The following is a 14746-nucleotide window of genomic DNA, read 5'->3' on the forward strand; positions in this document are numbered from 1 at the left end:
GGCTTACAGAGTTTTATAACAGTTTAATTCAAACAGCTGTTAACAGTTTATAACATTTCTTAATTATGCTATTAGCAATAAAAAATTACTTGAAGTACCAAGATTTTTGAAATAGGTTATAACCAATTTCTTTGATTTTATATCAAGTTAAAAATACTTGATATATTGTTCAAAAAGTTGTTCATGATTTCAGAATTATAATATAAAATATTGTGACACGTGAGTCCCCCAAAAGCGAGACTGAGTCTCAGTACTTTAGTAAAACCAGCCTTATTCAACTTGAAACAGGAACAGCACGGTTATTTATTGTAACGGGATCTACCACTCTCCTATACGCAGACACAGCAAATGGGCAGGGTCAGGACATGGTCAGTGGCCAAGTTATACTGTTCCCTGAATTTATAATGTTCCCTGCATCCCAGAAGTGTTTTGAAATCTCACATCCACCCCCATAGCTTTGTCCACACCGTTGTGGGCAAAGCGACCATCTAAGCCGGACTTGGCCAGACGGGAGAGAACGCCAGCATTGGTTTTTGCGGTTCTGGGACGGTGGCGAACATCCAAAGCAAATGCCTGTAAACTAATGAACCATTGATTGACCGGGGGTTCATATCCTTCTGTTTGTACAGACACTGAAGCAGGGCGTGGTCAGTCACCAGGGTAAACCGCCACCCCCAGAGGTAGTAACAGAGGGCCTCCACTGTCCACTTAATTGCTAAACACTCCTTTTCAATGGTCAAACAATTATGCTCCCTGGTCAGCAGTTTCCTGCTGAGAAATGTGATGAAGTGTTCTTCCCCCTCAAAACATTGTGAGAGTACTGCTCCTAAACCAAAACAGCTTGCATCCGTTTGCAGAATAAATTCCTTCAAAAAGTCCAGAATGCGCAGAACCGGGAATGAGGAAAAAGAGGTTTTATGTCTGAGAAGGCTCTGTCACAGGCATCAGTCCAGACAATACTACAATTCTTTATCAAATCTGTGAGGGGGGAGACCCAATGCACAAAATTTGGAATTAACCGCCTGTAGTACCCCGCAAGTCTAAGGAAGACATGAACCTGCTTCTGTGTTTCGGGACATGGATACACAAGCACCTACCCCACCTTTTCCATATGAGGCCTGAGTAAACCTCAAATGGAAAAGATAATGGGTTTCCGACAGCTTGCACTTCTTAAGGTTAGCCGTCAACCCTGCCAGCTGCACACTGTCAAGCACTGCCAGAAGGCAGACGAGATGAGATCCCCAGTCATTACTGAAAATGACTACATCGTCAGGATAGGCTCCAGGGTACGCAGAATGGGGACACAGGATCTGCTCCATCATCTACTGAAAGGTTTACAGTGCTCCATGGAGAACGAAAGAGAACGTCGTAAATTCAAACAACCCATTCAGAGTGGCGAGCACGGTCTCGCAACTGAACTCCTCCAAGGGCACTTACCAATAACCATTCGTGAGGTCTAGGGTGGAAATATATGAGGCCTGCCCGAACTTCTCCAACAGCTCATCCACACGTGGCATCAAGTATACATCAAACTTGGAAACATTATTCAAATGCCTAAAATCAAACTGTCGGATTTTGAGACAAGTACAATAGGGCTCCGCACATCGTGTTTTGCTTGGACGAATCACACCTAAGTTGAGCATCTGCCAAACCTCTTCATGCATCACCTTCCTTGTTGCCTCTGGCAGGCAATAAGGGGGCACCTGTACAGTAACACTGGGCAGAGTTATGAACTTGTGTTCTGCAACTTTTGTCCAGCCAGGCATGGCTGAAAAGATGTCTGAATTCCTCTTGATCAGTGATAGCAATTCTGCTTTCTGAATGTTAGTTAAATCGTCCCCAATAGTGACTTTCGATCTGGGGGACCACTGCAGACATGACCTGGACTTTGTGGCGGTCGTGCCACTCCTTTAAAAGATTAATATGCAACATTTGTACCGGTTTCATTCGCCCGGGAATCCTGACTTTATAATTCACTGGGGACATACCCTCTTCTATCACTGCCGGCCCTTGCCATTCAGCCCAAAATTTATGCAGATCCAACGAGATCAACACCAGTACACGATCCCCCTTCTTAAACTCACGAAGTTTACTTGTCTTGTCATAATTACATTTTTCCACCATAAAAGAGGACAATCTGGAGATCTGTTCTTGCAGCGAAATGACTCAGTTGACAAATCTCCCCTCGCGGGGTGCCTTGTGAGTCCCCATCCATTATTCCCTAAAAATGTCTAAACACCCTGCATTGTCTGTGGCCAAATAGTAGTTTGAAAGGACTCAACCTGGTATATGCTTGGGGGTACTCTCAAACAGCTAACAGGAGGAAAGACATTACTGTATCTCAAGTGGTCGGGTTGTCATGGGCCACCCGCCGAATCATCTGTTTTAGGCTTTTATTAAATCTTTCAGTCAGGCCATTCATCTGCGGATGATAAACCGTGGAGTGTAACTGCTTAATTGCAATACTTTTTCAGAGTTGCTTCATGATGCAAGACATAAAGGGTGTGCCCTGATCAGTCAAAATCTCATGAGGGATACCAATATGCATGAACATTTCTGAGAGTGCTTTTAAAATAGTCCGGGCATCCCCCCACAGCAGCACAGCTACTTCTGGGTATCTTGTGGTGTAATTGACTAACATCAGCATATACTGAAAGCCACTTTTACTCTTGGGAAGCAGGCCAACAATATCCAATCCCACCTTTTCAAAGGGGACATCTAAAATAGGCATCGGTACAAGGGGTGCACTGGCAGGTCTGTGACTGGAAACTATTTGACAGTTGGGACAGGCCTTACAGAATTGCTCCACATCCCGGCCATATTCACCCAATAAAAGCATTTCAAAATGCGTTCCCTTGCCTTTTTGCCGAGGTCACCCCCCAAAATGTGACTGTGAGCAATTTTTAAAACCTTTTCCCTATGCCCACTTGGCACCACCAGCTGTTCAATACGTCCATCACACATGCAATCTGAAATCACCCGATACAGGAAACCATCCTTAATTAAAAAATGTGGTGTTTTAAAGTTTGGGTTCCCTCTGTCCAGATAGTAAGAGTCATTTTCGACGTGGGCTTATTTGAATGTGAAATCCAAGTTGCTATTGGCTAGTTGCAGGCGAGCAAACTCCGTCTGAATGTCAGTCATGGCTTCCTCTGTGCAGCGTCACACTTACCTCCCGCTGTTATTTTGTTTTCGTCTGGCTCCGTATTTTGTGTCCAGTCTGGGGAGGTTGTTGGCATGCATGGTAAAGTCTGCAAGATGTCTCGGGTCCTCACTTAAGGATTCGTCGCCCACCTCACTGGATAACTCCGGTTCAATTAAAAACCCGGTTCCTTGACTGACATTGTCTGCAGTGAGCCCCTCTCTATCCACTACAAGGGGGGGCACTCTGCAGGTGGCCAAGACCCGTGGGAAGAGGGCATTCCTTTTTCCTATTAAGAGTGGATAGGGTGAGGTGTCTGATACTGCAGTTCAAACCTTAAAGTTCTTCCCCTTAAATTTCAGAGGGAGTAATGTAGTCTTGCATGTTTTTAATTTCCTCATGGACACAGCGGATGTTCACTTGGTCTGTAGTCTTATAAGGGGTTTGCTTACTAAGTCACAGTGGACTACGCAGAGGTCACTACCAGAGTACAACAGTGCCGGGAATTCCTGTCCGGCCAATGTAATAGAGACTTTAAAATTGTCCTCCTTTAACATTTTGGGGAAAAACTTGCAAGCCACATACCTGGGCCAGACTGATGGCTATGGTTTGTGCAGGTGGGAGGTGGTACTCCCAAGCCAGATGTTCCAGTTAATCACAGCAAAAACAACTGCATTCAGTCCACACTATGGTGTTCCTACGATGGCATCTTTCACCCATGGCACCAGTGACTCTAGAAGTCTGTGCTGGCTGGATAAAAATTGGGGTCAAGCCTGGGTATCCCCATTGTTTTCAGGTGGCTTTTGCGCTCTCCAGTCTGTGAGTCAGGTCTAGCAGTGAGTGGACATTGTTTCGGAGCATTTCATCAAAAAGGCTCTCGTCTATCCCTGACAGGACTGTATCAATAGCGAGCTTTTCCACAATGCGCTCGAAAGTGTCTCTGCGAATCCAGCTTTGAATCAAGTCTACTACGCCCTGGATCTGTCCTCATATAGGGCAGTCTGCATCAATATGCCACAGATGAAACTGACGCCCCTTGACCATTGGACTCATAGCCGTGTGGAGGAGTATGTATTGCTTCTGGATGTCATAATCATCAAGCCTTTTGGGAGTGAGGAGACATATAGGGCCTCCCCAGTTACAAACGGGGCCATAATAGCAGGCAAGGTTCCCCTGTCCCAGTGCATCAATGTTGCTGTGCGCTCGAAGCAGAATAGAAAACACTCTGGGTTGTCTGAGGGAGCCATCTTCACTAGCACATCCCTGGGGAGCATGAAGACCGGAGCACCTGCAGGACCCTCATTTTGCTCAACTCTTATCGGAATATTATATGCCTCTTGGGGTTCCATTGGTACAAAACCCCACTCCTGGAATCATGTAACACTTGAGTCGCTGTCTTGCACCCCAAAAACGAAGCTGAGTCTCAGTACTTTAGCAAAACCAGCTTTATTCAACTGGAAACAGGAACAGCAGGGTTATTTATTGTAATGAGATCTACCACTCTCCTATACACAGACACAGAAAACGGGCAGGGTGGGGGACAGGTCACTGGCCAAGTTACTAACTCCTACTCTCTCTTCTGTTTCTTTTCCCGGTTTTCTGTGGTAGCAACCTGCACCACCTTCACCTAATCAAAGCACCATGATGTTCCTACATTGATGGATTAAAAGCCAAAAGTCTACATGACCATCATCATCAAGTCCTTCCATGAGAACCCTAAGTAAAAAGAGAACTGTTCATTTATGTTAGGTAGAATGCCCAGAGGGGGCTGGGCGGTCTCATGGTTTGGAACCCCTGCAGATTTAATTTTTTTCTCCAGCCGTCTGGATTTTTTTTTTGTTTTTTTCTGTCCTCTCTGGCCATCGGACCTTACTCTTATTCTATGTTAATTAGTGTTGTCTTATTTTAATTCTTACTTTGTCTTTCTTCTCTCTTTTTTCTTCATCATGTAAAGCACTTTGAGCTACATTATATGTATGAAAATGTGCTATATAAATAAATGTTGTTGTTGTTCCCTGCATCATCCATTGCTGACAGGAGTTTATCATGCAGCAGTAGTTGGCTTGTAGTTGTTTCCGTTGCATTGTGCTGTGTTTCTGCAAACCTGAGATTACCTCTGCGACGGACAAGCAGTCCTCCACAGATGCGGTAATCGCGCTTTTGGTGTGGGGTTCAGAAATCTCACAATATATTTTATAAAGTCACAGATTTACCATCAGATTTCTATCCCATAATTACTCATTACTGCTAGCCAAGGTGCAAACTGATCTTGTTGCTTACTATTTCAAAAGAAGTTTATATGCCCAAAGTGTTTCTGTCTTGAATAATAACTGATCATTAACATAGAACAACAATAATAAATACTAATCAGTTGAGGCTAAGTAATTTTCTTGAGAGTAATCAACTTTTTTTTGGTCTTTTCTGCCATCTGCAGATCCGTTAGTTAATCACAATGTTATGCCAACTATGCTACATGGATAAAAAAGAAACACATCACATATTTAAAACAAATGTTAACTATAATACGTATTTAGCGTCCTAGACTGTCTGTCTGAGTGATCCTGCTACTGATCTAATATTCTATTTAAGGCTGTGCCATACGATACGATTTTTTCAGCAATCTTCAGTTGCAGGGTTCATTTGCATTATCTTAGGAATTCAGAAAAAGTTGTGCAGCATTCCTGTGACCGTCGGTCATTTAGTTCGACATTCCTAGCAACTCAGTCTGCAACACACCCCAACAAAATCAAACAAGTTTAATTTCAATTTAAGTCGTAGGGACAGGCTGTTTGTGTGCAAGAGCTGACAAGTAATGAGAGATCACATGGAAGTACAATGCATGCAATGCCTCTGCAAGGAAGCAGGAGAAAAATGTGTTTTGGGCTTTGCAGCTGGAATTTAGGCTCGTCTCTGTAGTGCCTCGTATTTTATATACCATGACAGAATGGAAAAAAGAAATAGGAAAAAAAGGCCAACATTGTGGCTGAACTCGGCATATCTGGAAAACATTCCTAGAGTACAGTCGTATAGTTTGCCAGCCTTCGTGATTCCTAGTGGTGTAATATGACATCCTCATGCAACCGTATCCCCAACTACAGTCTTCAAGTTTGGGACATCCCCACTCTGAGTAGAAGTCATGTAAATTCATGCCTGCTCCTGTTATACTTCTTCATTCCATATTTTAATTCCTTATTCTCATGCTACCACTTTCACTTAAGAATGGTACCACTTGTCTTGCATTCTATGAGGGCTGCATTGGCCAGTCTTTACAATATGAAAGTGTTTATGGCTATATTTAATAAGCATGCAAGGAATATTTGCCACGTAATATTCTGAATCATCTTCTTTCCCTCTGGAGTTCCCCTTATCTGGGTGTCAATGAAGTAAAGGTGTATCTCTCTTTTCCAATGGATTTTATTTATGGCCATCTCCCTAATGAACTCAGTCACCTGCATGCCCTTCTCTACCACATTGTTTCAATTGTTTCTTGGTCACCTTCTCCTTCCTTTCTTTTGGTAATGCCATTTTTAATATTCTCTTCACACACGGTTTTCCTCTTATCTCCGTAAGTGATTTGTTTGGTAATATTTTCCAGATCCTTTTGGAGCAAAAGAAGATGCTGAAGACAGGTGTGAATGTTGCTCAGTTTAAGCAACATGTAGAAATGATTGAAGATAAAACCAAAAAATATTTTGAATTACGGGGAGACAGTGGAAAAAGAAGTAAGAAACAAGCAATGTGCTATATGGCATAGAAATAACTCTTTATGGAGAAATGTGTTGTCTGTTGTGGAAGAAAAAATAGACTTAGGGTTTGTCACATAGTCATTTAAGCGTAATATAGTTACTGTGCATAAAGTATTCTGGTATACTTTTTAATATTAAAATATAGTGTCCATATTAGAAGTATAAAAAAGGTTAATAAATATCAGAAACCTGTTCTAGCATATCAGGAAACCAGATAAAGGTCAGGTGAACAACATACACAAGGATGTACCAGAAGAAGATTGATGTAATACAGAAAATGTACTAAAAGATGACTAAGAGATCAGCAGACATGCTGTAAACAATAAGTCTGGACAATTGTCATATACAGAGATTTCAAGGGTAATAGCTGAACAATATAGATATGAGAAAAACAAGAGTGTGGCACAACAGAGTTATTTCAGTAATTCATTGGGTGTAAATTAGTAAATGTCAGGTGCTGTTTATGCTTTGATCAGCACTGTTATGTAAATTCAATTGTTTACAAAATGGCCCTCTGCCCTTATTATTTTGACCATTTTGACCATTCTGTGACAGACTGCTGTGGTGGATGCTCCCTCTTCAGAATATGCTGTAAGAGTAAATAAAGGACGCAATGGACAAGTTTTCTCCTGCCAGGTTCTGAAAGATGTTTTATGAAACTTGTCCTAGTGGAGGATAAGTTTCTTTTGTTAATTGATATGTTTAATTTCTACCACACTGTTTTAGTCAGCCTGGGTTTATTATACTCTGAATTTGCTCTATTTATCTACATAACATAACTATCTCAAGCCCACTTAAATCAGTTCAGGGTTGTCGGGTGACAGAGGTGATACTGGTAGCATTCAGCACTAGGATGAAAACGATCCTGGACAGGATGCAAGTCCATCACATGACACACTCAGATAGAACCAAGGTAGAGTTGCCCGTTAACATAACGAGCAGATTTTTGAAGGCATGGGAGGAAAACCCATGTGGACACAGGGGCAATGGGTGGTTACGGCAGAGTCACACCCCGTAAGACAGCAGTGTGCCACCTGCAGTTATGTGAACATATTAAATGCTAATACTGTAGTCTGTTACTGTCAGAGATGGCAGGCTTCATCTGACACTAGGGATAGACTTAAGTTATCAGTAAATCAATAATTAATAAATACAATCTTTTTTAAATTCAAGTTTAGATTAATAACTCTGTCATTGAAACTTCAGTTTCACAGAGAGACATTGAAAATGAAATGTTACCTTTCTGCTGTCTGCCAGAAAGTTTGAGTGATTTGAATCTCCCTACTCTGCTACTCATAACAATCCATTTGTCAGCAAATGTATGTTTTATCTGTTTAAAAACTAGTGAGTTGTGTTTTCATAAACCTTTCCATATATTGTCAGGGAGTGTATTTTGAAGGTTTCAGGCTATTCCAGCAGTTACAGAAGGAATGCTACTCTGTAGCTGTACAAATAGCTGACCCTGCGCTCTGACCTCAAAAACTGTATGTCTCTGGAGAGTAAGTTTGGGTAAGCAAAAAATGACAAATTCCTAATACAATAAATTGTATATGATGATTAAAGGATTAAAAATCACTAAAAAACTCCTGATGTTGATGGAGCTTTTGGTTATAAATGAATTGAACAAGAAATAAATCACTTTTGGAGTCTGTCAGCTAATCCGTTTAGTTAATCCCTAGTCGTGACCTGATCTTCTTCTTCTTTCGGCTGCTCCTGTTAGGGGCTGCCACAGCGGATCATCTTCTTCCATATCTTTCTGTCCTCTGCATCTTATTCTGTTACACCCATCACCTGCATGTCCTCTCTCACCATATCCATAAACCTTCTCTTAGGCCTTCCTGTTTTTCTCTTCCCTGGCAGCTCTATCCTTGACACCCTTCTCCCAATATACCCAGCATCTCTCCTCTGCACATGTCCAAACCAACGTAATCTCGCCTCTCTGACTTTGTCTCCCAACTGTCCAACTTGAGCTGACCCTCTAATGCACTCGTTTCTAATCCTATCCATCCTTGTCACACCCAATGCATATCTTAGCATCTTTAACTCTGCTACCTCTAGCTCTGTCTCCAGCTTTCTGGTCAGTGCCACCGTCTCAGAATGAGAGGACCTTAGTGGGCAGGTCAATAACAGAATTTGATATTCAATCCTGTAAGACAAAGGGAGCAGTGAAGGGGCAGCAGGATGGCTGTGATGTTCTCGCTGTTGTTGGTTCGTGTCAGGACTCTTGCAGTTGAGTTTTGAATCAACTGCAGCTGTGATATTATATTATTATAAAATTAAGATAACTTAATTATTATATTATAAATTAAGGCATGAGGGTTGCCCTGGACATGACATAAGCTACATAGGGTCTCATTCCGATACCTAATGGCAGTCAAGATGCCGTTGTCTAGCCTGTAGAGGTCTGTGCGTCCCTCCATATGCCTCCCCAGACCATCACTGACCCACCACCAAACCGGTCATGTTGAACAATGTTACAGGCAGCATAACATTCTCCACGGCTTCTCCAGACCCTTTCACGTCTGTCACATGTACTCAGGGTGAACCTGCTCTCATCTGTGAAAAGCACAGGGCACCAGTGGTGGACCTGCCAATTCTGGTATTCTATGTCAAATGCCAATCAAGCTCCACGGGGTACACTAGAGGACATCGAGCCCTCTGGCCACCCTCATGCAGTCTGTTTCTTTTTGTCAGAGGTTAGAGACATTCACAGCAGTGGCCTGCCTGCTGGAGGTCATTTTGTAGGCTCTGCCAGTGCTCATCCTGTTCCTCCAGTCCTGCTGATGGGTTAAGGACCTTCTCTGGCCCTGTCCAGCTCTCCTGGAGTAACTGCCTGTCTCTTGGAATCTCCTCAATGCCCTTGAGACTGTGCTGGGAGACACAGCAAACCTTCTGGCAATGGCACGTGTTGATGTGCCATCCTGGAGAAGTTGGACTACCTGTGCCAGCTCTGTTGGGTCCAGGTATCGCCTCAGTAGTGACACTGACTGTAGCCAAATACAAAATGAGTGACAAAACAGATGAGGAGGGAAAAATATCAGTGGGCTCCACCTGTTACACCATTCATTCCTGTTTTGGGGATCGTCTCATTGTTGCCCCTCTAGTGCACCAAAGCACCTGAAACTGATAAACAAGCCCCTCTGCTACTTAGCTGACCAGATCAATAGCCCACAAGTTTCATTGACTTGATGCTATACTCTCATTAAAAAAGTGTTCTTTTAATTTTTTTGAGCACTGTATTTTAATGTAATATTGTGGTTTTATAAGGCACTACACACATTACTGAAATACACTCAATGATAGTTTAGATAGCCCCCCACACTTCACAAATGCAGTAGTTTACAAACATTGTATTATAATTTTTATTGAGAAGCATGAAAAATAATTGTGTTGAATCTCAACTTATGATTCCATTTTTGCTACATATGTACTATTGAGGGACTTTTTTTTTTAAATCAGATGGTCACTTTATTTTAACAAGCAATGTAAATATCCTGTTTACTCCTGGCCCTCAGATCACATTCTATTTGTTTATCAAGCAGAACTGAATATTTTCATTTTCTACACAATACTGTAGTAACTGTACAGTTCACACAGTGAGACAAACACACACTCACTATGTATGCACACTACAGGTGCCGTCATTGGTTCCCCTGGTGGACTGTTGAGTCGACACAATGGCTGTACATGCTGGCGTCTTTGGCACATGTTGTCCCAGTAGCATGTGAGGTGTCACCAATAATTTACCCTGCTCCTCAAGAAGTCTCTGTCTCCTTCTCCCTGTTCCAGTCTCGGTTCAAGGTTGTCGAGATGACAAAAGTATTTTTTTCTGAGATGTTCAATATGTTGAAAAAATTGCCTGTGGCCAGCATCCAGCGTAATGTTTAGTCTAAATTCTCCATTCCTCTTTTTGTAGCATTATAGTCCATTATCATTTCTGGCTATGGCATCTCCTATCCCTGTGCAGATCAAATTGTGCATCAAGGATGTGTCATTTGTTTAGATAAACTTTAATGTCTTCACTGGCCTATTCTGTGTGGCCAGCAGTTGAGATGGGAGCTCTGGCTTATTTTTCCTTATTGTGCTAAGCATTGTTACCTTCCTCTTGAGGAGCTACTGTCCCAGTTTGTGTAAAAGTTATTGCATATGGCGTTGTGGCCATGCAGCTTATGTCAAGTCCAAGGTAACCCTCACACCTTAATTTCTCACTGGAGTTCCTCCATCTGACTTCCCTTTGTTAATTAAATGACATCTTCTGCTCTTCTGTATCTCTGTGCTTCCCCTTGAACAAGTTATTCGTAGCTTTGGTCTGGGTTATCATTTTTATGCAGATGATGGTTAGATCTATTTCAGTGTTAAAAGTGACTCTTCATCACAGATTTCTCAGTTCACAACTTGCCTCAGTGAAATTAAAGTAAAATTAAAACCTGAACAGAGCAAAACTCTTTAAAATGAAATTGTAACATAACTGAACTCCTTCAAAGTTGCACTAAAGTGCAACTTAACAAAACAAGCTCATCTTCAACCATTCTTGGTGAAGATCGCATCAGACCTTCTTTTACTGCAAAGAATCTCGGTGTCACGTTGATTCCTCCTTTTCTTATTTCACCATGTAAACCATATTAAGAAACGTTCTTACTTCCACCTGTGTCAGATTTCTTATATTTGCTCTTTCCTCTCCTTTTCTAATGCGGAGAAACTTGTCCCTGCTTTTATCACATGTTGCATTGATTATTGTAAGTCACTACTACTTCACTGCTCTCTGTGCCTTACAGGATTGAATATCAAATTCTGTTATTGACCTGCCCACTAAGGTCCTTTCATTTTGTGCCCCCCACTAACCTGCACTCTGTGGGTGACAGCAGGGCCTTCAGCTGTATATAGCGCCCTGACTGTGGAATGTCCTCCCAAATTTAATGACATCAGCTGACTCCATTCATTTGTTTTAACTCATTTGTTTAGGAAGACATTAAACTGACCTGACATTCTGCCCCTTCTTTCAGTTTACCCCTATATCTGTCCAGGTACTCAGGGTTTGAATTTTTATCACAATTTATGTTATTTGTTCAAGATTTTTTGTAGTATTATATGTTGTTTTTTTTTGTTTTTTTTTTTTTATTTTTATTTTATTAATTTTCATTGTAATCATTCCATACAAATAGATCAATTTATAACCCAACAAATTTGAAGACTAATCAAACCCCACCCCTGAGAAGGAGAGCTTAGCTAAAGGAGAATTGCTTAAGGCTTTTTAATAAGGCAACATTAAACAAAAGAAAGGGAGAAGTAAATATCTATGTAAATAAGAGATGGAGAAGGGAGTTAAATGCGATAATAGTTATTTCTCTTATTCTAAAATAATATTGATTAAATCCTGCCATGTTTTGAAAAAATTTTGTACAGATCCTCTAACTGAAAATTTGATTTTTTCCAATTTCAAATAATATAAAACATTGGTTTCCCACTGACTTATAAGAGGAGAATTAGGATTCTTCCAATTTAACAAAATAAGTCTGCGTGCCAAAAGTGTAGTGAATGCAATCACCGTTTGCTTGTCCTTCTCCAATTCAAGTCCATCTGGAAGAACACCAAACACAGCTGTTAATGGGTTAGGAGGGATTGTGATACCAAGGCTGTCTGAGAGGCACTTAAAAATTTTGGTCCAAAATGATGTTAGTTTGGTGCAGGCCCAAAACATGTGACCCAGTGAGGCAGGAGCTTGGTTGCAGCACTCGCAGGTTGGATCTTGACCTGGAAACATTTTGGACAGTTTTAAGCGAGACAGATGGGCTTGATATATAATTTTTAGTTGAATAATTCTATGCTTTGCGCATATAGAACTCGAGTGAATTCTCTGCTTTGCTACCTTCCACTCCTTTTCTGATATATTGATTAAGAGATCTTCTTCCCAGTGTCCTCTTGGATCTTTGAAAGGTAGGGATTCTAATAAGATTTTATATATTGCAGAAATAGTGTTTGTTTCCTCGAAATTGAGCAGTATTTTTTTCCAGCATTGTGGAGGGTGCAAGGTGGGGGAAACCGGGCAATTTCTGTTTAACAAAATTTCTAATTTGAAGATAGGAAAAGAAATGTGTAGCTGGGAGGTTGAATTTTGAACGTAATTGTTCAAAAGATGTAAATATGTTGTCTATATAAAGATCTCTGAGCATTTTAATCCCAAAACTTTTCCAGGTATTAAAAACTGGATATACTTACGAAGGTTGAAAGAGGTGGTTCTCTTGCAGAGGTGCCACTGATAAAAGATTTTCCATCTTAAAATGCTTTCTAATTTGGTTCCATATTCTGAGTGAGTAAAGCACAATTGGGTTATTAGTATATTTGCGATAACTTGCATTTATTGGAGAGCAGAGCAGGGAATATAAAGAAGTACTACAGGATTTTACTTCTATTGCAGACCAAGCCTGTGTATGTTCATTTATTTGTGTCCAGGTTTTTATGGCTTGTATGTTTGCTGCCCAGTAATAAAACTGAAAATTAGGTAAAGCCATGCCACCTTCTGCCTGAGGTCTTTGTAGGGTCGCTCTTCGGATACGTGGGTGTTTTGAGTTCCAAATGAATGCAGTTATTGTTGAATCTAACTGTTTAAAAAATGATTTATTGATATATATTGGAATGTTTTGAAATAAAAAGAGAAGTTTAGGAAGGATATTCATATTAACAATGTTAATTCTTCCGGCTAGAGTGAGATGAAGGGTTGACCATCTATGCAAGTCTTGCTTAATTTTTTCCATACAGACGCCAAAATTTTGTTGACAAAGAGCTTTATGTTTCCTTGTGATATTTACCCCTAGGTATTTAAACTGATCTGCTATGGTAAAAGGTAGGGTGTTTAATCTAATATTACATGCTTGTGAATTCACTGGAAAGAGTATACTTTTATTCAGATTAATTCTAAGACCAGATATCTTTTGAAATTCTGTTAGTGCTGTTAAAACAGCAGGGACAGTGTTTTCTGGGTCCGATATATATAAGACCATATCATCTGCATATAGAGAAATTTTCTGTTCCAGTCCTTCTCTGACAATCCCCTTTATCTGATAAGAATTTCGGCAGTAAACCGCCCGTGGTTCAATAGTTATTGCAAACAACAGTGGCGACAAGGGACATCCTTGTCTGGTACCACGTTCTAGTTTAAAGTGGTCTGAGCAAATGTTATTAATACAAACTGAAGCTTCTGGATTGGTATACAGTAGTTTGATCTAAGCACAAATATTCGGGCCAAACCCAAATTTCTCCAATGCAGTGAAAAGGTAATTCCATTCAATCATATCAAATGCTTTTTCTGCGTCTAATGATAGTAATATCTCTGGGGTGTTTGATTTTGCTGGTGAATATATAACATTAAACAAGCGTCGGAGATTTGAAGATAGGTGTCGGCCTTTAATAAATCCAGTTTGATCTTGTGATATTACCGAGGGCAGCACTTTCTCCATCCTTCTAGCTAGGATTTTTGAGAGTATCTTAACATCATTATTCAGGAGTGAAATTGGTCTGTATGATGCACATTGTAACAAGTCCTTATTTTGTATAGGAAAGACGGTGATTAATGCTTGTCGAAATGTTTGAGGTAGTATTTGGTTGTCTCTAGCTTCTGTAAATGTTGCCAATAAGAGGGGAGCTAGCTGAGTGGAGAATTTCTTATAAAATTCTACGGGGTAACCATTAGGGCCTGATGATTTCCCGCTTTGTAGTGACTTTATAGCGTCTAGTAATTCTGTTTGCGTTAGAGGTTTATCCAGTTCCTCAGCACTTAAAGCATCTATTTGTGGTATCTGTGAAGTATCCAGAAATGCATTAGATTGTGTGTTGTCTTCTTTGGGCTCAGTGGAATATAAAG

The 14746-nt window shown here is 40.8% G+C and overlaps 1 pseudogene; it reads left to right on the forward strand.

Moving 5' to 3' along the window:
- LOC114663839 (lanosterol 14-alpha demethylase-like) overlaps window positions 1-14746 on the forward strand; it is a 60538-nt pseudogene that overhangs the window by 21477 nt on the left and 24315 nt on the right.

The sequence above is a fragment of the Erpetoichthys calabaricus genome, chromosome 13 (genome assembly GCF_900747795.2).
Source record: "Erpetoichthys calabaricus chromosome 13, fErpCal1.3, whole genome shotgun sequence".
NCBI classification, from domain to species: Eukaryota; Metazoa; Chordata; class Cladistia; order Polypteriformes; family Polypteridae; genus Erpetoichthys; species Erpetoichthys calabaricus.